Source organism: Pseudorca crassidens, chromosome 12 (assembly GCF_039906515.1).
Source record: "Pseudorca crassidens isolate mPseCra1 chromosome 12, mPseCra1.hap1, whole genome shotgun sequence".
NCBI classification, from domain to species: Eukaryota; Metazoa; Chordata; class Mammalia; order Artiodactyla; family Delphinidae; genus Pseudorca; species Pseudorca crassidens.
This window is the reverse complement of record NC_090307.1, coordinates 54,815,876-54,839,477: the sequence shown is the minus strand read 5'-3', so window position 1 is coordinate 54,839,477 and position 23,602 is coordinate 54,815,876. Positions and strand designations below refer to the sequence as shown.

Genomic DNA, 23,602 nt, shown 5'->3' with positions numbered 1-23,602 from the left:
GGGACTCATTAATAAGAAGGATATCCAATGAGTCATGTCTGGGTTTAAATAACAAAAACCACAGGTGTAAGCAACACTGCTGCAATCAGGTCTCCCATTTTCCCTGTGTGTATGACTCTGCAAATAATTGCCAACAATTATTTAATTACACCCAGATGCCTTGTGTTGAAAGTCACCTTGGGTTTTCAGAAACTGGAAGATTATGAAACAGATCTGAATCCCACAAGAGGAGACAGTCTGAGAAACTCCTTTGCACAGCCTGGGCTAATTCATTATTTCTGCATTTCGTGAAGGAACACAGAGTTCCCTGTGGGCCTGGGTAGCCTTGTTCAGAGTGAGATTCCCCAAGCTGCTCGCCCTTATTCCACCTGGAAAGGAGTAGGGCAGAAACACAAAGCATTGCCTGAACTATAAATGTCACTTAATGGTCAGGCAGCCAAGAAAAGGTGAAAAAAATTCAATTTTGGGTGGGGGGCAGTGCAGAGGTTTCTCCTATAAGTGTGAACAGCTAATTCTAGGAAAATTTTCTGCAGTTAGGTGCCAACCCAGCGACCGAAAAGGGCTACCAAAACAGGAGTGCCAAGAAAGGAAGGGTTTTGTTTTTATCGCAATCTTCTTCTCCCACTTTTCTCATTCACAAAATTAGCAGGTAGCTCTGACCTGTAGGAAATTAACTAGTGTCAAAGCAGCCTCTAGGCAGGAAGACCCTGCTTCTTTTCACCGCCTCAAATCAGGACATTTGCTGCTGTTTCCTTCAGGAGAAAGGGGGAAGGACATTTAATGTCTCAAAGGAATTTCAAAGGTAATACCCTCTTTCTGAACATTTTCCCCTACTTAATTAGAACCACCGTAGAAGCAGGGGAACTCTCTTTGATTAGAGAAATCACCAATTTCAGAATAAAAATTAGAAAACAGCCTCCATGTTATTACTTCTCAAATGCACCCAAATATCATCTTGGGGGCTCATCATTCCTTTTTCTCATTATTATTCTTTTTTTCAATAATGACAATATTGTCATTATTGAAAATGTTGACAAATATACATTTGCTTTCAGGTGGAACTCAACTGTTTCCATTATGAAGTTTTTTAAATGCTTCATGAGCCTTTTTATTTTCCGTTTGATTTCCCTGGTGCCATAATGAAATGCCAGACTGGCTTTGTTGGGCAGCTTTGCTAGAAGAGGCTCTGATGAAAGACAAGAAGAGAGGGCTGAGAAGGGGAGGCCCTCAGGCACGTGGGCACATGGCCTAAAGCACATCCTACTTTTTATTCAAATGCTGTGGCCCATGTGCTTTTGCTGTCAGGTCTCCAGTCTTGCCATCTGGGTGCTTATTATCATTGGGAAGGAAAAGCAAATCCAGTGTCAAGCAGTTGAATCTTTATAAGAACAGTCTGGGGTCTCTTTTGTATAACAAGCCAATGATCTTTGTTGCTAAGGATACCTTTTCACAACAAATATGTAAAGCAGAGAGACTGACAAAAGGTTAGAGACGCTGAATAGGATTTTACATCAGGCTGCCTGTTTCTCATTGTTTTTCTTACACCTGAGTGTGGTTGTTTTAAATGGTATAATGCTTTTTAACACAACATTGTAAATCAAGTATACTCTAATAAAATTTAAAAATAATAATAATAAATGGTATAATGCTTTTAGATGGCATAACAAGCCCAGGTGGCACAGAAATAATTCCAGCAATCTAAGAAATCAGTCTTAATAAAAATCATATTTTGTGGCCTAACCTGCAAAACTGTAATTACTACAACTAGTTCTAGAATATTTTGAATTTGTACACTGTTAAAGGTGAAGTAGAAACTGGAACTGAATCAACCAGAATGACTGCCTGAAAAGCTAAAATTCACTAAATATCTACTAACTTTAGCTTCATTTCTGCTACCTATTATGGCCCGAGACATAATGCCACACAAAATGAAAAGGAGGGGAGGAGAGAGAAAAGAATTATTATGCTAATTCTCTTTATAGATATGTTAGTTTCTTGAACTACACCTGAAGAAACTAATCCTTGAAAAGCCTAAAATGTCAAAACAAAAGAGTAATAAGCTACAGATGGTCCAGAGCATGCTCCTGCTCTGAGAACATCTATGTGAAAGATAATGGGCATGAGAAAAATAAATGAAAAAACAAGTAACTCATGAATTTCATGTATTAGGTAGAAGATTCATCAAGAAACATGCTGACTGAACAGCATGTCACCGGTATAAAACAGAAAAAGCAATTCTTCAAGAGTTTTAGAGGAGAGTTCTTTAGAGAACATGGCATCTGATCCCCTCTCTTTTTTTTTTTCAGTTTTATTGAGATATATTTGACATACAGCACTGTATTAAGGGGTACAGCATAATGATTTGACTTACATATATTGTGAAATGATTACCACAGTAAGTTTAGTTAACATTCATCATTTCATATAGATACAATAAAAAAAGAAAAAATTGTTTTTTATTTTTTTCTTGTGATGAGAACTCTTAGGATCTATTAACAACTTTCAAATATACCATAACTACAGTCATCATGTTGCACATTACATCCCTGGTACTTATTTATCTTATAACTGAAAGTTTGTACCTTTTGACCACCTTTATCCAATTCCCCCTCCCTCCACCCCTACCCCCATCTCTGGGAACCACACGTCTGCAGATCCCCTCTTGTATAAATGGAAGCTGGGGTTCAGAAGATGAAGAGGCTTCCCTAAGAGGCCAGGTAGTTGAGCACAGCAGCCCTGAATCCATTCTCTTTCTATTTCACATCAATATCAATGCCCCACACAGCTCTCTCTCCCCAGTGGGCCACACACAGGGTTTTTGTGGGGTTTTTGGAGGCAAAAGGTACTTTTTATAAAAATTGAGCCAACATTTAAAAATTAGAAGATCTCATGCAAAACAAAACACAGATTTCTGCTTCTATTAAAAATGAGGAGGTCTGAGAAGACATACAGATGGCCAACAGGCACATGAAAAGATGCTCAACAACACTAATCATCAGAGAAATGCAAAACAAACCACAAAGAGATATCATCTCTCACCTGTTAGAAGATGACAAGAGATAAGTGCTGGGGACAATGTGGGGAAAAGAAAACCCTTATGCACTGTTGGTAGGAATGTAAATTAGAAAACAGTATGGAGATTCCTTAAAAAATTAAAAATAGAACTACCATATGATCCAGCAAATCCACTTCCGGTATTTATCCAAAGGAAACAAAATCACTATCTCAAAAAAATATCTGCACCCCCAAGTTCATTACAATGTTATTTATAATAGGCAAGAAATAGAAGAAATATGTATATTATTCAGCTATTTAAAACAAAAAAGAGGTAAATCCTGCCATTTGTGACAACATGGATGAAACTTAAGGGCATCATACTAAGTGAAATAAGTCAGACAGAGAGAGACAAACACTATATGATCTCAGGTGTATGTAGAATCTTAAAAAAAAAAAAAGATACAGAGAACAGACATGGTGGTTGCCAGAAACAGGAGGTGGGCAGTGGGCAAAATGCGTGAAGGAGGTCAAAAGGTACATATTTCCAGTTATAAGACAAATAAGTTCTGGGGGTGTAATGTACAGCACGGTGACTATAATTAACAATATTGTATATTTGAAAGTTGCAGGTGGGAGGTTGAGTGAAATAAGAAGATCAAGAGGTAGAAACTTTTAGTTATAAAATAAATAAGTCATAGGGATGTAATGCACCGAATAGAGAATATAGTCAATAATATTGTGATAACTTTGTGTGGTGACAGATGGTTACTGGACTTATCGTGATCAACTCATAATGTACATGAATGTCAAATCACGATGTTACACAGCTGAAACGAATATAATGTGTGTCAACTATACTTCAATTAAAAAAAGACAATTGCTAAGGGTGTAAAAATTAAAAGTTCTCATCACAAGAAAAAGATTTGTAACTATGTGAGGTGATTTCTGTTAACTAAATTATTGTGGCAATCATTTCTTAATAAATACATAAATCAAATCCTTTATAAAAATGAGAAGATCTGGGGGATTCCCTGGTGGTGCAGTGGTTAAGAATCCACCTGCCAATGCAGCGGACACAGGTTCAAGCCCTGGTCCAGGAAGATCCCACGTGCCGCGGAGCAACAACTACTGAGCCCGCGTGCCACAACTACTGAAGCCCACACGCCTAGAGAAGCCACAGCAATGAGAAGCCCGCACACCGCAAGGAAGAGTAGCCCCTGCTCGCTGCAACTAGAGAAAGCCTGTGTGCAGCAACAAAGACCCGATGCAGCCAAAACTAAATAAATTTATTTTAAAAAATAATCTTTTTTGTTTTTTTAAACATCTTTATTGGAGCATAATTGCTTTACAATGGTATGTTAGTTTCAGATTCACAACAAAATGAATCAGTTATATATATACATATGTTCCCATATCTCTTCCCGCTTGCGTCACCCTCCCTCCCACCCTCCCTATCCCACCCCTCCAGGCGGTCACAAAGCACCGAGCTGATCTCCCTGTGCTATGCGGCTGCTTCCCACTAGCTATCTACCTTACGTTTGGTAGTGTATACATGTCCATGCCTCTTTATTGCTTTGTCACCGTTTACCCTTCCACCTCCCCATAGCCTCAAGTCCATTCTCTAGTAAGTCTGTGTCTTTATTCCTGTTTCACCCCTAGGTTTTTCATGACATTTTTTTTTTCTTAAATTCCATATATATGTGTTAGCATACGGTATTTGTCTCTCTCTTTCTGACTTACTTCACTCTGTATGACAGACTCTAGGTCTATCCACCTCATTACAAATAGCTCAATTTCGTCTCTTTTTATGGCTGAGTAATATTCCATTGTATATATGTGCCACATCTTCTTTATCCATTCATCCGATGATGGACACTTAGGTTGTTTCCATCTCTGGGCTATTGTAAATAGAGCTGCAATGAACATTTTGGTACATGACTCTTTTTGAATTATGGTTTTCTCAGGGTATATGCCCAGTAGTGGGATTGCTGGGTCATATGGTAGTTCTATTTGTAGCTTTTTAAGGAACCTCCATACTGTTCTCCACAGTGGCTGTATCAATTTACATTCCCACCAACAGTGTAAGAGTGTTCCCTTTTCTCCACACCCTCTCCAGCATTTATTGTTTCTAGATTTTTTGATGATGGCCATTCTGACTGGTGTGAGATGATATCTCATTGTAGTTTTGATTTGCATTTCTCTAATGATTAGTGATGTTGAGCATTCTTTCATGTGTTTGTTGGCACTCTGTATATCTTCTTTGGAGAAATGTCTATTTAGGTCTTCTGCCCATTTTTGGATTGGGTTGTTTGTTCTTTTGTTATTAAGCTGCATGAGCTGCTTATAAATTTTGGAGATTAATCCTTTGTCAGTTGCTTCATTTGCAAATATTTTCTCCCATTCTGAGGGTTGTCTTTGGTCTTCTTTATGGTTTCCTTTGCTGCGCAAAAGCTTTTAAGTTTCATTAGGTCCCATTTGTTTACTTTTGTTTTTATTTCCATTTCTCTAGGAGGTGGGTCAAAAAGGATCTTGCTGTGATTTATGTCATAGAGTGTTCTGCCTATGTTTTCCTCTAAGAGTTTGATAGTTTCTGGCCTTACATTTAGGTCTTTAATCCATTTTGAGCTTATTTTTGTGTATGGTGTTAGGGAGTGATCTAATCTCATACTTTTACATGTAGCTTTTTTAAAATAAAAAAAAAGAGAGACGATCTGGTAGCAGCGAGCAGCAAGCTGACAGAGCTGTGACTACCAAGAACTAGAACTAAACTAAACTAACTAATCTAAACTAACTAGAACTAAACTATAACTTAGTTTTTAAATTTTTTCAGCAAAATCATTCCACCTGAAAGTATACCACCTGATTGATGTGTTGAGGTGAAATCTATTCAAATTATGTCTAATCCCCCCAAAAATGAATCCTCTATGATTTGTTTTTAAGATGGAATGTTAGTAAATTGCATTTTCAACATGCGTATTGGGTAATATTATCATATCATAGGGTCCAAGGTTGAGTATGTTTTCTTTCTTCTAAAGCTTATTGACGAATTTTGTTTTTCATAAAGACCAGCGACTCATGGCTTCACTATGAGCTAGGCATGGTATCTGCAGTTGGTTCTATACTTACAGCTACTTAGAATAAAAGATAGAACAGAATTTTATTATTTATTATATACCACATGTATCACCCAAACTGGCTTTTAAGTTCTTGATGACACTGGTTCATATTCTTTCAAGTTGAGAAATAATCTTTACAACCATTTCTTTTCATTTCCACAGTTAGTTCATTTATAAATTCTTAAAGGCATGGAACCAGTTCAGTCCCTAAAAGTTTCCTGAGTTTTTTTCTAAATTGCTACTTTCAGCCAAACACAAGATGTTTCCTCTTTAACAAACCAACCTGATAAGCTCTCTGGGCAAATACAGGAAGCTTGACATTTAGTTCAATCTCTCTATATGAGGGATAATGCTCTAAGTTATGAAAATGTTCCCACTTAACACAGGATGAATTGTTCTATCTGATCCTTACTACCACTGTACTACTCACAATATTAAATCTCACTTTGAAAAATTGTGTTCATTAAATTAATAAATGAGAAAGTGAATCACTAAAAAATGTTAATCTAATGCATAATTTATGGTATAATAATAAATTGAACACTCCCTGGACCTCGGGTACATGAATCTCAAACACAAAAATCAGCAAATCTTTCTTCTTTTAACTCAGGTTCATAGTTGAAGTAATAATAATGGGGATTCTGTGACTAACTTTTGCCCAAAAGTGCTCACCCGAAAGAATACAGAAATTACTTTTCCCATTAAAAGTTCTATAAATGATGATTTCTCTTCCTTCTTCCAGGCATCATTAAAAATAACGAACTTAAATTTTTATAAAATGACCCAGAAATCTAATTTGCCAAAGACTCTAAAGAGAATGAAGACATATTCAACTTTGAAGGGGGAAACCTAATGAAAAGTTATTCATCTGTGTAATTAATAGGGCAACCAACTGTCAGACACAAGATGTGTCATTGGCTTCAGCTGTCAGTCCCACCCTGAAAAGAAGGCGCAGGGCTCCTTGGCTTTGTCCCTATCCTCCATGACTTCTCGAGGGCAGCAGGGGGGTTCTTCCCAATTACTCTTACTATTACTTTCCATTCTGTTCAAGACAACCCTTTCCCAAAGGGCCCAGAGGATAACAAATAGGAAAGTCCAATATGAAATTCCTCAAGTTCTAAATACAAATGTGTTTATGGAATAGACAGAAAACCTAAGGTGGGTTAACCAGTGAGAAGAAATGTTATGACGAGTAGAATTGTAAGATGGTCCCCAAGATTCCTGCTCCCCATCGTACACATCCTCCTTGAGTGTGGATGTGACTTGTGACTATGGTGGGGTAGTTACTCCCATGATTATATTACATCACATGGCAGAAGGGATTTTGCAGTTGTAATTAAGTTCCCTCGTCAGTTGATGTTGAGTTAATCAAAAGGGGAATCTTCCTGGGTGGGCCTGACCTAATCAGATGGGCACTTCCTTTGGGAAGAGATTCAGAGGATGAGAGAGATTCTTCTACTGATCTCACAAGAGCAAACTTCCATGCTGAGGAGAGGACCACGTGGCAGGGAAGGCAGGTTGCCTCTAGGATATGAGAAGGTTGCCCAGTTGGCCAACAGCAAGTAGCAAATTAATCAAACCCAGAGAGGTGGTCGTGAGAACCTTCGATGTACAGCCTTTAGGTCAGAAGCACAGGTGAAAACCTGGACTTGCCACTGGCATCTAAAAGGGGGTGGGGGAGGGAATTCCCCAGTGGTCCAGTGGTTAGGAATTTTCACTTTCACTGCCAAGGGCCTGGGTTCAATCCTTCAAGGAGGAAACAAGATCCCCCAAGCCATGTGGTGTGGCCAAAAACAAAGGGGAAGGGGAGCAGTCTTGTAGGACTGAGCCCTTAACCTGTGGGGTCTGACTCTATCCCCAGGTAGATAGTGTCAGAATGAAGTTAAATTGTAGGATACCCAGCTAGTGTCACATGGAGTTGCTTGGTGGGAAGAAACCCACACATCGGGTGTCAGAACTGTTGTGAGTTTGCTAGTAAAGTGCGAGTAAAAGAGACACAGGAGGAAGAACTGAGTTTCCTAACTCAGCTCCCGACCCACAGAAAGTGTAAGATAATAAATTTGTGTTGTTTAAGCTGCTAAATTTGTGGTAATTTGTTATGCAGCAATAGAAAACTAATACACTCTAATCCTTATAATAATCCATGTACTATTAATATTCCCACTTTACATACAAGAAAAATGAGGCACAGAAAGATTAATAACTTGCCCAAGGTTACACAAGTGGTAGTGGGATTTAAATTTCAGCAGTCTGGAATGAGAGCCTACCCACATCCACCCATATCACTCATCACCCTGATCAAAATCTCTGGGTCTTTATCTACCGAGACCCCCTCCAGTGGATGCCTCGAGGCTCAAATTCTACAAAACAAACTCCCCAAAAAAACAAACTCCCAAAAAGTTATAAATAAAATCAAAAGACACACCATAGAGTGGTAGGAGAAGGAAATACCTGTAATTCATATAACTTACCAATGATTAGTATCTAGAACATATTAAGAAATTCTACAAATCAAAAGCAAAAAAAAAAAAAAACAAAAAAAGAGAGAGAGAGAAATAACCCAATAGAAAAATGAACAGAGGGAATTCCCTGGTGGTCCAGTGGTTAGGACTCAGCGCTTTCACTGCTGTGACCCAGGTTCAATCCCTGGTCAGGGAACTAAGATCCCACAAGCTGCGGGGCATGACCACAAAAAAAGAAAAAAAAAAAAGAAAGAAAGAAAAAGAAAAAAAAAACAAACAGGAGATATGAACAGGCAATTGGCAGAAAGGGAAAGTCAAATAGACAATGAACATATGACATGGTGCTGGGCCTTGCTACTACTCACGCAAATTTCAACAATGATAAAGACCTAAGTATTGGTAAGAATGTGAAACAAGGACTCTCATGTTCTACCTGAGGGAGTAAAATTCCTACAACCACTTTGGAGAGTGATTTAGGAACATCTCGTAAAACTGAATATAAGAATGTCTTCTGGGCTTCCCTGGTGGCGCAGTGGTTGAGAGTCCGCCTGCCGATGCAGGGGACATGGATTCGTGCCCCGGTCCTGGAAGATCCCGCATGCCGCGGAGCAGCTGGGCCCGTGAGCCATGGCCGCTAAGCCTGCGCGTCTAGAGCCTGTGCTCCGCAACGGGAGAGGCCACAACAGTGAGAGGCCCGCGTATCGCAAAAAAAAAAAAAAAAAAAAAAAAAAAAGTCTTCTGAACCAGAAATTCCACTTTAACGTATATAGAGAAACTCTAGCCTATGTGCCTAAGAAGAAATATGAAAGAACATTCACTTCAGTCTGATTTGTATTAAGAAAGAAAATTAAGTGTCCACCTACAGAATGGTCAGTAATTAAGCAGTAAAAACAGTTTTTCCATCTCTAAATATGCTCTATCTCTCCATTTATTTAGGTCTTTTTCAGTTTTCTCAATAAAGTTTGCATTTGGTCCTGTAATCTAAGTTTAACTGATACCAGTCTTTTATGCCATGATATCTTTCTTTTAAATTGAAGTATAGCTGATTTACAATGTTGTGTTAATTTCTGCTGTACAGCAAAGTGACTCAGTTATACATATATATACATTCTTTTTTATATTCTTTTACATTATGGTTTATCCCAGGACATTGAATACAGTTCCCTGTGCTATACAGTTGGACCTCGTCCACCCATTCTATATGTAATAGTTTGCATCTACTAACCCCAAACTCCAGTCCATCCCTCCCCTCCCCTTGGCAATCACAAGTCTGTTCTCTATATGCCAAGATATCTTTTTCCTTTTTCTTTTTTTTTTTTTGGAGTAAAATTGCTTTACGATGTTGTGTTACTTTCTACTGTACAATGAAGTGAATCAGCTACATGTATAACTATATCCCCTCTCTCTTGGATCTTCCACCCCACCCCCTCATCCCACCCATCTAGGTCATCACAGAGCACTGAGCTGAGCTCCCTGTGCTATAACAGCAGGTTCCCACTAGCTATTTTACACATGGTAGTGTATTTTTGTCAAACCTAATCTCCCAGTTCATCCCACCCTCTCCTCCCCACCCTGTGTCCACATGTCTGTTCTCTATGTCTACGTCTCTATTCTTGCCCTACAAATACATTCAACTGTGCCATTTTTCTAGATTCCACATGTATGCATTAATGTATGATATTTGTTTTTCTCTTTCTGGCTTACTTCACTCTGTATGACAGACTCTAGGTCCATCCACGTCTCTACAAATGACCCAGTTTCATTCCTTTTTATGGCTGAGTAATATTCCATTGTACATGGTATCTTAATTCTTAAATTTTAAATGTTGGTTTATCTCCTGATGAACTGAGTTATATGTCCAAGTAATTTCTTTCTAATACAAGTGTTTTACCAGGATTTTTGCATGTATAATAACATCTTCCTTTAATCTTCCCAAACAAACAGCAATCTGGCCAAGCATAAAATTCTCTAACTGCACACTTTTCTCTACAAGGAGTTTCAGCAAGGATCTGTTTTCTTCTGGTACTCGTAGAGGTCTAAGCCTATGTTTTGCTCCCTTTAAACAACCTGTTTTTATCTGCCTGTGCATATTGCTTCTCGATCCATGTTGAAAGGGTAAAATTGCTCTGAAGCACTGGCCGTGAAGAGGTGCTGTGGCTCTGTTAGGAGATCACACAGGTCCTGGAACCAAAGAGCGGAAGTAGTTCCTGTCCCTGCAATGTTAGGCTCTCCTGGACCACAGGAACACTTCTCCTAGGAAACCAAGCAACAGTTCCACTGAACCTAAAGCTTTGACTGCATTTGGGGCTTTTCTGCTAGTGGATCAGAAAGCAGAGTGGAGTTACTCTGCTGGTGGGGGTAATTGACCTTAGAGAGCATGAGGAAATAAGATTGCTGCTACATAATCAAGGCGGGGAAGAATATGTCTGGAACTCAGGGATTCACCAGGCTCCCACTTGTTTCCATATACAACAACCATGCCTGGCAAGAACACAGGAGCTAAGGGCTCAGACCTCTCCAGGTAAAGGTCTGGATTTCCCACTAGGCAAACAACATAGACCAGCAGAAAGATGAGCCACAGGTGAGGGGAATCTAGAATGGGTGGCAGGTGAGAAAGGTGGTGAATGTTTATTGCAGTTTGGAGACTAACTACAGCAGAGGGAGCTACAGTATGAGTTCCAACCATCCCGTATAAGTCTATCTTTTAGAAATTTTGACTGGCCTGCCTAGAGCAAGCTTGAACCCATGACTGACAGGAGATGGTGCACAGGTATACCCCAGGCTCCTTGCCCTTCATTCTATACCATCTCCCAGTTCCCCAGGCTGGAGTAACCATATTTATCAACTTAATTTTCTTCTGTTTCACGGCCCCACCCACTACCAGTATTTCCTGGAATTATTTTCCACATCCACCACTTATCTGTCCTGGTTCTTCTTCTGGAGAAATTCACACAAAGATATTTGAGCAGATTTACTATGAAGCTCATGAAACATCAGCATCAGAACGCCCTATTTTCATGGATGATGTTGGGGTTTTTCTGGAGTAATGAATGCTCCAACTTCGTATAACTTCACAAAACCTGGATCCACTCCTGATTATTTGATATTCCATATATACTATTCATTTGTTTGTTTATTATTATTTGTCTTCCTTCACTACAGTTTAAGCACCGATTAGGCAGGAATTTTAGCTCATTTGTTCACTGTTGAATCCCTAGTACCTTTATCAGTGCCGAGCACATAGTAGATGCTAATAATTTTTGTGGAATAGATAAGCGATAAGCCCCAAATGAACCAAACCCTTTCCTGTTTCTATCTCACTGCATCTGCTCTTTCCTCTAATTAGAATCCCTTCTGCTCCCCCAGCAGCTACTCACTCAAGACCCATCTCATATGTTCAAGAATTGTGTGGGTGGAAATGCAGACATGAATTTAGGGAAGGATTTGTATCTACCCCAAATGCCTAGTTCCCTCTCCAGGTATGATTTCCCCTATGTGTCTATTTTAACTTTTCATTTAAAATTTTTCAAACAGACAGAAAATAGAAACAGCACAATAACCATATATCCACCATTTAAATACAGCTGTTAATCTTTTGCCATATCACTTCACCGGTATATATTTTTATTTAAATGTATATATTTAAATATAGAATTAATGTAGAACAACTTACTGCATCTCATGATCTGTGGATCCGCCGAGTGTTTCCTCCTGTGGTCTCACCTGAGCTCACTTCTGAAGAACTCACTCACCTAGAAGGTTGGCCAGGCTCCCAAAAGTTCAAGGTGGACTCGTTCCCAGGTGCAGTGGTTGGTGCTGGCTATTGGCTGAGCCCCTCAGTTCTCCTCCAGGACAGTCTCAGGGTTAGTATCAGTAGGAGAAAGGGGAAAGCTGCAAGGCTCACAGAACATCACATCTGCCATAGTCCTTTTTTTTTGCTGTATGCGGGCCTCTCACTGCTGTGGCCTCTCCCATTGCGGAGCACAGGCTCCGGACGCGCAGGCTCAGTGGCCATGGCTCACGGGCCTAGCCGCTCCGTGGCATGTGGGATCCTCCCGGACCGGGGCACGAACCCATGTCCCCTGCATCAGCAGGCGGACTCTCAACCACTGCGCCACCAGGGAAGCCCTGCCATAGTCCTTTCTTAATCCGTTTATTGAGGTAGAATTTATGTACTGTAAAATCCACTCATTATAAGTGGACGTTTCAATGATTTTTAGTAAATGTACAGAGTTGCACAAACCATCACCACAATCCAGTTTTAGAACACTTTTTCCACCCCCAAAAGCTCCGTTATGACCGTATGCAGTAAGTCTTCATTTCCATCCTCGGCCCATGACAACAACTAATCTACCCAACGTCTCTCTAGATTTGCCTTTTCTGGACATTTCATATCAATAGAATCATACAATATGTGGTCTTATGCATCTAGACATTTTTCCTTAGCATAAGGTTTTTGATGTTCACCCATGTTATAACATGTATCAATAGTTTGTTTCTTTTATGGCTGAGTAATATTCCATTGTATGGATAGATCACATTTTGTTTATCCACTTATCAGTTGATGGACATTTAGATTGTTTCCAGTTTTGGGCTTTTGTTAATGCTTCTATGAACATTGACATACAAGTCCTTGTGTGGATATATATTTTCTCTTGGGTAGAAGACACCCAGGAGAGGAATTGCTGGATCACAGAGCAAATTTACATTTAACTTGTTAACTATTTCCAAAGTGGCTGCACTTTACATGCCTAAAAACAATCACTGTTGATCTAGTTTCGGTACCTTCTCCCATCTCTTTTAATTATTTATTTATTTATTTATTTGGGCCACGCTGCACAGCTTGCTGGATCTTAGTTTCCTGACCAGGGATTGAACCAAGGCCCTCAGCAGTGAAAGTGCGGAGTCCTAACCACTGGACCTCCAGGGAATTCCCTCTCCCATCTCTTTTAATCTAGAACTGACGCTATCTCCCCAATTATTTTCATTGTACAATCTCCCACATTCTATTTTTAACTTCGTTTCTTCAAGATGTTTTTTAATTTCTCTATCCCTTCTATTTCTAGGAACTGGAAGTAAGACCTACAGACTTGCTTACATTCAAGTTAACATATTTGGCAAGTGGCAGCATGTACATCATATTGCATCTCATCAGGAGGCACATAATGCCTGATTGTCCTACTATTACTGATTGTAAAATTGATCACTGGGTTGTGGTGGTGAAAGCCAGATCTCTCCATTTTAGGTATTTTTGCCCTTGGCAGTTAGCAAGTAATCCATAGGGTAATTCTATGCCTATTGCCAAAAAAATTAAGTGGGAGAGGGTGTTTTAGATAACTTACAAATATTAAGACACAAGCTGACAATTAAAATTTTTAATATAATTTTTAAGGAACAATATGTATACTTAGCATCTGGAATTAATTAAGCAATATAGTCAAGTACTCATTTGGCAATGAGTTTTCTGGGAACCAAAACAATAAAGCAAAGATATTTAGTATGAAGTCTCACTTCCGAATAGAATAAGGCACATGAATTCTTCCATAAAGGTGAACTAGACTCCAGCAGGAATGTCTCAAAGGGATCCTTATATAAATACATTGAATAATATAATGGATAATTATTCATATACTGTAAAAGCCTGGACATTTGTATACCTTGACTGAAGAACCAGCCTTCTGTATCTGAAAAGGAAGTTTTCCTCCATTGGGACTTCCCCGGTGGTCCAGTGGTCAGGACTCCGTGCTTTCACTGCCTAAGGGTACAGGTTCGATCCCTGGTTGGGGAATTAAGATCTCACAAGCCATGGGGAGAGGCCAAAAAAAAAAGTCTTCCCCCCTCAAACATCCAATTTTGTGAAACAGACCCTAAACAGTGAGAAAAGAAAGAGACACCTGTCATTTCTGCAAGAGCAATTAAAGCAGCCCTAGAAATTAGTAAAATGACAGATTAGCCTAACAGCATTGTTTTGTTACTCCTATAAGGATATTTTTAAAGGAACTGTGATTACACACACACTCACACAAACACACACACACACAGATTCAAGAACATTATCCTCTGATTACCTAAGATAATACAGTCCAATAACTTGGAGACCCTGGAAGAACAGATAATCACAATTCCCACAAATCTTTTTTCATATTCTTCCTTTCTCTTTCTCTCTCTTATCAGATGTCACAAGCAAACTCTGGCAAGGGCTGAATTGCAATCAATTCGTAGTGACAAATAACTAAAATGCCAGTCTTCTGTGTTGTTGAATGGAGGAAAATACATATGCTTTAGATCCCAGACGTGCAGATGGCACAGTTGAAAGTGTTGGGAAAATTTAGGAACCTGATCCACATTCTTGCCAGAGACAGAGCAGCCTACATTCCTAGGGAAGCTACCAGAAACCATGTATTTTTTTTCTCAAAATACAGCTTTGGATTGTAAAGAAAAAAATGTTGCTTGCCATTCCAGTTCTACAGGGATCAAGCCATTAGTCACTGCAGTCAGCCACCGACAGTGCATCCTGAGGGGAATTCAGGATGGAGAAAAACAGAAAGCATTCTGTGCTTTGAATATACCAGTCCCTAGATAAGGTACTTATCTAAGGAAAAATTTCAATGACCCCAGATTCTTGCATCTTCCCATACTTAGAAAAACACTAAAATCATTAATTTGAGATGTCTGTTCTTTGGGATCAGCAATAATCTTTTTGTGCTTGACTATATGTTTTTCCCAGCAAAAAAATTCATCTATAACCTGGCTCCTCCCTCACCTCTTCAGAGAAGTTCTTCAGAGCTTACTTGAGAGCCTGTGTCCCGAGCTACAGTCCTCAGAAAGGTCCCTGAATAAAACTTAATTCACAACTTTTGCATCATGTGTTCTTATTTCAGTCAACAGGATCTACTCATAAACTCAAAAATAAAGTGCTTTATTGATAAATCTGCATCATAAAACATGGAAGAAATTCCTTTGTCTTTTTATTTTTTTATTTCATTTCTTTATTATTTCTTTTATTTTTGGCTGCGTTGGGTGCTGCAAGCAGGCTTTTCTCTAGTTGCAAGCAGGCTTTTCTCTAGTTGCGGGAGAGCGGAGGCTACTCTTGGTTGTGGTGCGTAGGCTTTTCATTGCCACGGCTTCTCTTGTTGTGGAGCATGGGCTCTAGATTGCAGGTTCAGTAGCTGTGGCAACCGGGCTCAGTAGTTGTGGCTTGCGGTCTCTAGAGCACAGGTTCAGTAGCTGTGGCACACGGGTTTAGTTGATCCGGGGCATGTGGGATCTTCCTGGACCAGGGCTCAAACCCGTGTCCCCTGCATTGGCAGGCGGATTCTTAACCACTGCACCACCAGGGAAGCCGAGCTTTGTCTTTTAATTTTAAAATGTTTAATGTCTTTGGACTACAGAAAACTATTTGAATTCCAATTCTTGTATCTAATAATTAAGTAGCCCTGGACAAGTTACTAATGTCTCAAAGTTTCTCCTTCCACATCAGGAACAAGACCTATCAGAGTTGTTTTGAGGAAAGAAAATAATGTAAATAAAAGTGCTGAGAACAGCGTAGGCACTTCATGGACATGGCAGCTACTACTGCGACTGAACATGCTCAAGGTTCAGCTGCCCCTCTGTGCAGCCCTCCTCCACCTCCCCCCAGCTCCTTTCCCAGGCTCACTGACGAGCATGCGCAGTGGGAAGGAACACAGAAGGAAAGACAGTAGCACTTTTTTAATAGCTAAGCAAGCCGTTAACATAAATTCTCTTAAAAGCAGGTCTGGAGAAAGGCTTAGGCCTGAGGGTAGAGTGCAGCTTCCGACCGCTTTCCTCATACATAGCTGCCCATTTCACCTCCAAATCCAAGGGTAGATGAAACTACTGTGGAGCCAGGAAAGGCCAGTTGGAAACGCCTGCATTCCAGGTGCCAGAGCAACCTGCAAAACAGCACGAGATCCATCACTTTCAGCTGCCCCTGGCCCGGCTCCTGACCTTCACCTTTTAGCCTGGGGCTCGGGCAGGAACTCCTACAGTAGGAAGTGAAGCAGGAAGGGTGAGCTCAAGCACGTAGCCCCACCCGCTAGGAAAACCTGCCTCAGAGGGATCCGAGGCTCACGCTCAAACTGGTCACGCCTCTACCCAGGAATGGGTGGGACCCGGCTGTGCCTTATTCTCCAACACCAGACAGGGTGGCGAGGAAGCGGAGGTTTCCTGTCTGAGAGAGGCGGTGGAAGTCTAGGTAGGTGGAGAAAAGATTTATCCAAGTGGTCCCTCTGACCATTAAATCATTTCTGATGGCCTCACAGCCCCCGGGTTCTCAGTATATGTGTCCTAGTGGGTTTATCACAATGATTTGGTAGCGGAACGTGTTAAGTCTTTGGGAACGGAAATAATTAGTACAGTTCTCTCCAAGGTTGAGTCTTGTTTTATAAACACAAAAACTGTGGTAAAGGTCTCCATTCCTCAAGGAGAGTACCAGTGGCATTTGGGGTGGGATGATATTTGGTTGTGCTGGAATCCATACTTGACAGAGCATTTAGCATCCCTCATCCCAAGACACTAAATGCCTGTTGTACCTCCCATGCATTGTGACAACCTTAAAGGGCCGCCGTATGGTTCCAAATGTCCCTTGGAGGGAACCCCACACCTGACTGAGTCGCTGGCGGATGGTCAGATGGTCTTGCTGATAACAGTTAATCAACAGTTATCATTCCTTCTTTTAACCCATTAGTTTGTGATAAACAAGTCAAATGCTTCCATATTTGTCTACTTGTCAGAGAGAATAAATTCCATTTATATAATAGTTTTACATATTTAGATAAGGTAAGGCACTTAGTGTAGTGCTTAGTAAATTATGAGTACTCAACAAATAGCTCCAATTTTCAGCTTTTTTATTATTAAACATTAGTTAAAAGGAAAATCAAAAGAAGCAGTATTTTATACCATTTTGAACCTTAATTTCACCTGAGAGGAATTATATTACCTTTTCCGGTTCCTACATTAGCACTCTGTTCTCCCCAAGACTCAATTTCCTTACCTGTAAGTGAGGATGATAGTATTGACACTGTGGAGTTGTTATGAGGCTTAAATGAGACCATGTTTATGAAGTATTGGTGAGTGATAGTGACTAAACAGATTTTTTTTTTGGTTATTTTTACAGATTAAGGAGAAAAAATGGGGCAGGGGGAGGCAGAGGAGGGACACCTCAAGTAGCTTCCAAAATCTCTATGTAATCTAATTCCAAACGTTAACGGGCACACTAATCACCTGGGAATCTTGTTAAAATGCAGATTCTTTTTTTTTTCACATTCCAATTTTTTTTTTTTTTTCGGTACACGGGCCTCTCACTGTTGTGGCCTCTCCCGCTGCGGAGCACAGGCTCCGGACGCACAGGCTTAGCGGCCATGGCTCACGGGCCCAGCCGCTCCACGGCATGTGGGATCTTCCCGGACCGGGGCACGAACCCGTGTCCCCTGCATCGGCAGGCGGACTCTCAACCACTGCACCACCAGGGAAGCCCCCAATTTTTTTAATTACTAGATTCAAGACATAAAATTTCCTTAATAGAGTCAGAAAAATAACAGGAAAAAGAACTTCAATATTCTTTTAGCTCTTCTAGTTCCTTTGCCTTTCCATGTGAATTTTAGAATAAACTTATCTACCAAAGAAAAAGTCTTGCTGGAATTTTGATAGGAACTGTATTAATTTGGAAGAATTGACATCCTTGTTGAGTCTTTCAGCCCATGAGAATGGTACATCTCTTACTTATTTAGATCTTTGATTTCTTTCATCAGGATTTTCATCATATTAGTCCCATTTCTGTTTTATTAGATTTATATACATTTTTTGAGCAATTGTAAATTGTGTTGTTTTAATTTCAGCTTCTACATGATCATTGTTAGTATATTTGGGTTTTTATGTTAATCTTATATTCTGTGACCTTGCTGAATTCACTTATTAGTCTTAGGAATTATTTTTTGGATTTACGTAAGCTTTTCTGTGTAAAGAATCATGTCATGTAAATAAGGATAGTTTACTTCTTCCTTTTTTTTAATTTTTAAATATTATTTTTTTTTATATCGCAGGTTTTTATTAGTCATCCATTTTATACACATCAGTGTATACATGTCAATCCCAATCGTCCAATTCATCCCACCACCACCCCCACCACTTTCCCCCCTTGGTGTCTATACATTTGTTCTCTACATCTGTCTCTTTATTTCTGCCCTGAAAACCGGTTCATCTGTACCATTTTTCTAGGTTCCACATATATGCGTTAATATACGATATTGTTTTTCTCTTTCTGACTCACCTCACTCTGTATGACAGTCTCTAGGTCCATCCACATCTCTACAAATGACCCAATTTCATTCCTTTTTATGGCTGAGTAATATTCCATTGTATAATTGTACCACATCTTCTTTATCCATTTGTCTGTTGGTGGGCATTTAGGTTGCTTCCATGATCTGGCTATTGTAAATAGTGCTGCAGTGAACACTGGGGTGCATGTGTCTTTTTGAATTATGGTTTTCTCTGGGTATATGCCCAGTAGCGGGATTGCTGGGTCATATGATAATTCTATTTTTAGTTTTTTAAGGAACCTCCATACTGTTCTCCATAGTGGCTGTATCAATTTACATTCCCACCAACAGTGCAAGAGGGTTCCCTTTTCTCCACACCCTCTCCAGCATTTGTTGTTTGTAGGTTTCCTGATGATGCCCATTCTAACTGGTATGAGGTGATACTCATTGTAGTTTTGATTTGCACTTCTCTAATAATTAGTGATGTTGAGCAGCTTTTCATGTGCTTCTTAGCCATTTGTATGTCCTCTTTGGAGAAATGTCTATTTAAGTCTTCTGCCCATTTTTTGATTGGGTTGTTTGTTTTTTTAATATTGAGCTGCATGAGCTGTTTATATATTTTGGAGATTAATCCTTTGTCCGTTGATTCGTTTGCAAATATTTTCTCCCATTCTGAGGGTTGTCTTTTCGTCTTGTTTGTAGTTTCCTTTGCTTTGCAAAAGCTTTTGAGTTTCATTAGGTCCCATTTGTTTATTTTTGTTTTTATTTCCATTACTCTAGGAGGTAGATCAAAAAGATCTTGCTGTGATTTATGTCAAAGAGTGTTCTTCCTATGTTTTCCTCTAAGAGTTTTATAGTGTCCAGTCTTACATTTAGGTCTGTAATCCATTTTGAGTTTATTTTTGTGTATGGTATTAGGGAGTGTTCTAATTTCATTCTTTTACATGTAGCTGTCCAGTTTTCCCAGCACCACTTATTGAAGAGACTATCTTTTCTCCATTGTATATCCTTGCCTCCTTTGTCATAGTTGACCATAGGTGCATGGGTTTATCTCTGGGCTTCCTATCCTGTTCCATTGATCTATGTTTCTGTTTTTGTGCCAGTACCATATTGTCTTGATTACTGTAGCTTTGTAGTATAGTCTGAAGTCAGGGAGTCTGATTCCTCCAGATCTGTTTTTTTCCCTCAAGACTGCTTTGGCTATTCAGGGTCTTTTGTGTCTCCATACAAATTTTAAGATTTTTTGTTCTAGTTCTGTAAAAAATGCCATTGGTAATTTGATGGGGATTGCATTGAATCTGTAGATCACTTTGGGGGGCATAGTCATTTTCACAATATTGATTCTTCCAGTCCAAAACATGGTATATCTCTCCACCTGTTTGTTTTGTCTTTAATTTCTTTCATCAGTGTCAGTTTTCTGCATACAGGTCTTTTATCTTCCTAGGTAGGTTTATTCCTAGGTATTTTATTCTTTTTGTTGCAGTGGTAAATGGGAGTGTTTCCTTAATTTCTCTTTCATATTTTTCATCATTAGTGTATAGGAATGCAAGAGATTTTTGTGCATTAATTTTGTATCCTGCAACTTTACCAAATTCATAAAATGCAGATTCTGATTCAACAGGTGAAGGAGGGGGTGGGCCCCTGAGATTCTGCATCTAACAAGCTCCCAGGAGGAGATTTGTGAGCCAGGACCAATCTGGGTTTGCATGTGATTCAATCAATAATTGTGTGATAAATTATCTCTGAGATTCAGTTCCATATCTGTGAAATGGTCACAATAATACACACCTTACATAAGCATGATAATTGCACAATATAACATATCTGCAAAGCAACTGTCATTATTTCACAAGTTTAGGATTTATTTTAATGCCCTGGCCGCTCTGAGCCCAGAAAAAATAAACATAATTATATCGCTCTTGCACTTGGCAGGCAGAGTTTAGAGTCAGACAGACCTTGGTTCAGGTCCCACTTTCCTGCTTTTCACCCATCTTGCCTGACGCAATTTACTCTGTTCCTCCAAACTTTAGTTTCTTTATCTGTAAAATAAAACTGGTAACTACCCTATATTCACAGTATACGGATTAAATGAGCTATAGCTCATGTAAAAGACTTAGCACATATATTTAGCAGAGCATGCATTCTATGCTTAATAACTGATAGTTATTATTACACCAGGTAATCTAGGCTGTTTCCAGGCTGTCTAAAATGTTGTTACTATATAAAATGGAATTCTCTGCCGGAAACACTTTGGGTAGAAAATTTACTCATGGGATTAGAAAGATGCCTACTTCTTCTTAGCATTTTTTTCATCATCTTACTATTTGTGTTGAGAATTGTCAGACACACTTTTGAAAAGCAGCAATACTGAGGGGCCAAATATACTTAAAAAGGAAAATGATCACTTTTAATTTGATCTACAATATCTACCTCAGGAATTCCCTGGCGGTCCAGCGGTTAGAGCTTGGTGATTTCACTGTCAAGGGCCCGGGTTCAATCCCTGGTCGGGGAACTGAGATCTCACAAGCCCCGCAGCACGGCCAAAAATATAAAATAAAATATCTACTGCAAACTGAAATAAGTAACAAATGGCTTAAGTGGATTAAAGTGCCAATTTTTAAAATTTTTTCAGAAACCTAGCCCTTTAAATCTACATGAAAATATACAGTGTTGTTAGCTCATGACAATAAATCCACTTGGCCAGATGGTTTCCATTTGGTTCAAGCAAGTATTCTGAGTAACGGGCCATAGGAAAGCGGTCTCTCCACCCCACGCTTCCTGTGGTTGAGGCTTAGAGGGGGCCAGTGCCCAAATTTCCTAAAGTTAGTAGGCAAGCTAACGAGGGCCTCGGAGGTCATCACATTTGTTCCAGATCTGAAGCTCTAAATGCATAGCATTTAAGAGGCGTGTGTATGTTCAAGCAGGACTAACCGGAAATACGGACTAGGAGAAATCACATGTTCTTGATGTTAACTAAGGCCATCCTGGCCACGCCAAACACCACGGCTGCCACTTACTTTTCCAGATGAATGAACAAGGAAAAATCGAAAACTTTGGCCCTGGGATTTTGTTTGGCTTGGTTTGGTGTTCTAAAATTGTTCCTTTGTAAACACATCTTATTAAAGCCTCACAGGGAGTTTAGAGGTTGAGATTTTTGCCTTGCTTCCCCTCCTATCACATTACAAAAGAGGAAGTTAGTCATCAGGCAATGAATTCCCAGTCACCTTCAGAATCAGAAAAAAACCTCATCTGCCCAGGGAGCTTGAAGGGAGGTGATTCCACAGCTGCTGAATTACTATTACCACTGGGATCAGAGTCTCCCCTGCACTGGTGGGCAACCCTTGTAAAAATGGATAAGGGCAAGAACACAGTAAAAAGTCAGACAGAAGCAGATGGTTATGTGACTGCTGGAATGGAATTCGATGAGGATGAATCTAGTAAAAGAGCTGGGTCATCCGCAAAGAGAAAGCTAAAGTGAACATCTAAGGAGGAATTACGTACCGTGAGGGTCCAAGTGGTTCGAGATAGCTATCAAAGAAAGAGTCAAAGAAATTCCAGAATTGGTACAGAATTCTCATGTAAGTGGCTATTCTAATAAAAATGGACAAGGAAACATTCCCAGGGAAATTTGATTGGAATCACAAGACCTGAGTGAACTAATGTTACTACGTAGTTTTTTGGTGAAGAGTCCCATCAAAAGCCATCCTATAATAGGGAGAAAATGCAAGTGTTCAAGGCATCTTCAACTGACTTCTGAGATACAGAATATTGGGACTTCCTGGCAGTCCACTGGTTAAGACTCTGTGCTCTCACTGCAGGGGGCACAGGTTCCATCCCTGGTCAGGGAACTAAAAACCCACATGCCTCGCAGTGTGGCCAAAAATAAAAAAAGAAATAAAGAAAAAGAAATACAGACTATCCCTTCATGCAAGTTGAAATATAGCAGGAAACAGCATTCCTTGTGTTATGTGTGGATTCTGGACTTATCATGAATTTGATTATCAAAAGATACCTGGAAGATTGTCTTTTGTGAAGTAGGTTAGAACTACTGCAATTTTTCATCACAATCAGGAGAAGGGTGCTATGCAATGGGCCATGCAAAGAATTTTGATTTGGGGACTTCCCTGGCGATCCAGTGGTTAAGACTCCAAACTTCCACTGCAGGGGGCAAGTGTTCAATCCCTGGTCGGGCAGCTAATATCCCACATGCCTCGCGGCACAGCCAAAAAAAAAAAAAAAGAATTTTGATTTTACTCTACGTATAATGAAACTCATTGGAAGACTTTTTATTTATTAAGGACTCCTTGGTTGTTTTCTGGTATAAACCAGTCCTGCAGCTACATTACTCCCTTCCACTCACTAAATATTTTATGAAAGTCCAATACACACCAGTCACTGTTCTAGGCTCTGGATATAAACTATTGAACAAGATAGGCAAAATCACATCCACTGCCAGCCTGGATATCTTTGGACAATTTTTTTTTAAGACAACCCTTCTGGTGGGTAAGTAAAGGCAGATTTTAGCCCATTCACTTACCTCAACTAGGCATCCTTATACAGTGCACAACCTGTGCAAATGTTCATGGTGACCCTGGACAAGTGACTTGACTTCAATGACCTTATTTCTTAGGGGGGCAGTTAGACAATAACCAAACAAACCCAAAATAATTATAGAGGATGGTGTGATGGAGAAAAACTAAAGAGAGAAAGACTTCTACAGATCAGATGATCAGGAAAGTTCCTCTGAAGA

At 39.7% G+C, this 23,602-nt stretch overlaps 1 non-coding gene across 1 annotated transcript; it reads left to right on the top strand.

The window, feature by feature from the left end:
- Nucleotides 1–8,699: 8,699 nt before the first annotated feature.
- On the top strand, nucleotides 8,700–8,771 carry TRNAE-UUC (transfer RNA glutamic acid (anticodon UUC)). Its single transcript has one exon. It is a non-coding gene; the product is annotated as a tRNA-Glu (tRNA).
- Nucleotides 8,772–23,602: the final 14,831 nt, after the last annotated feature.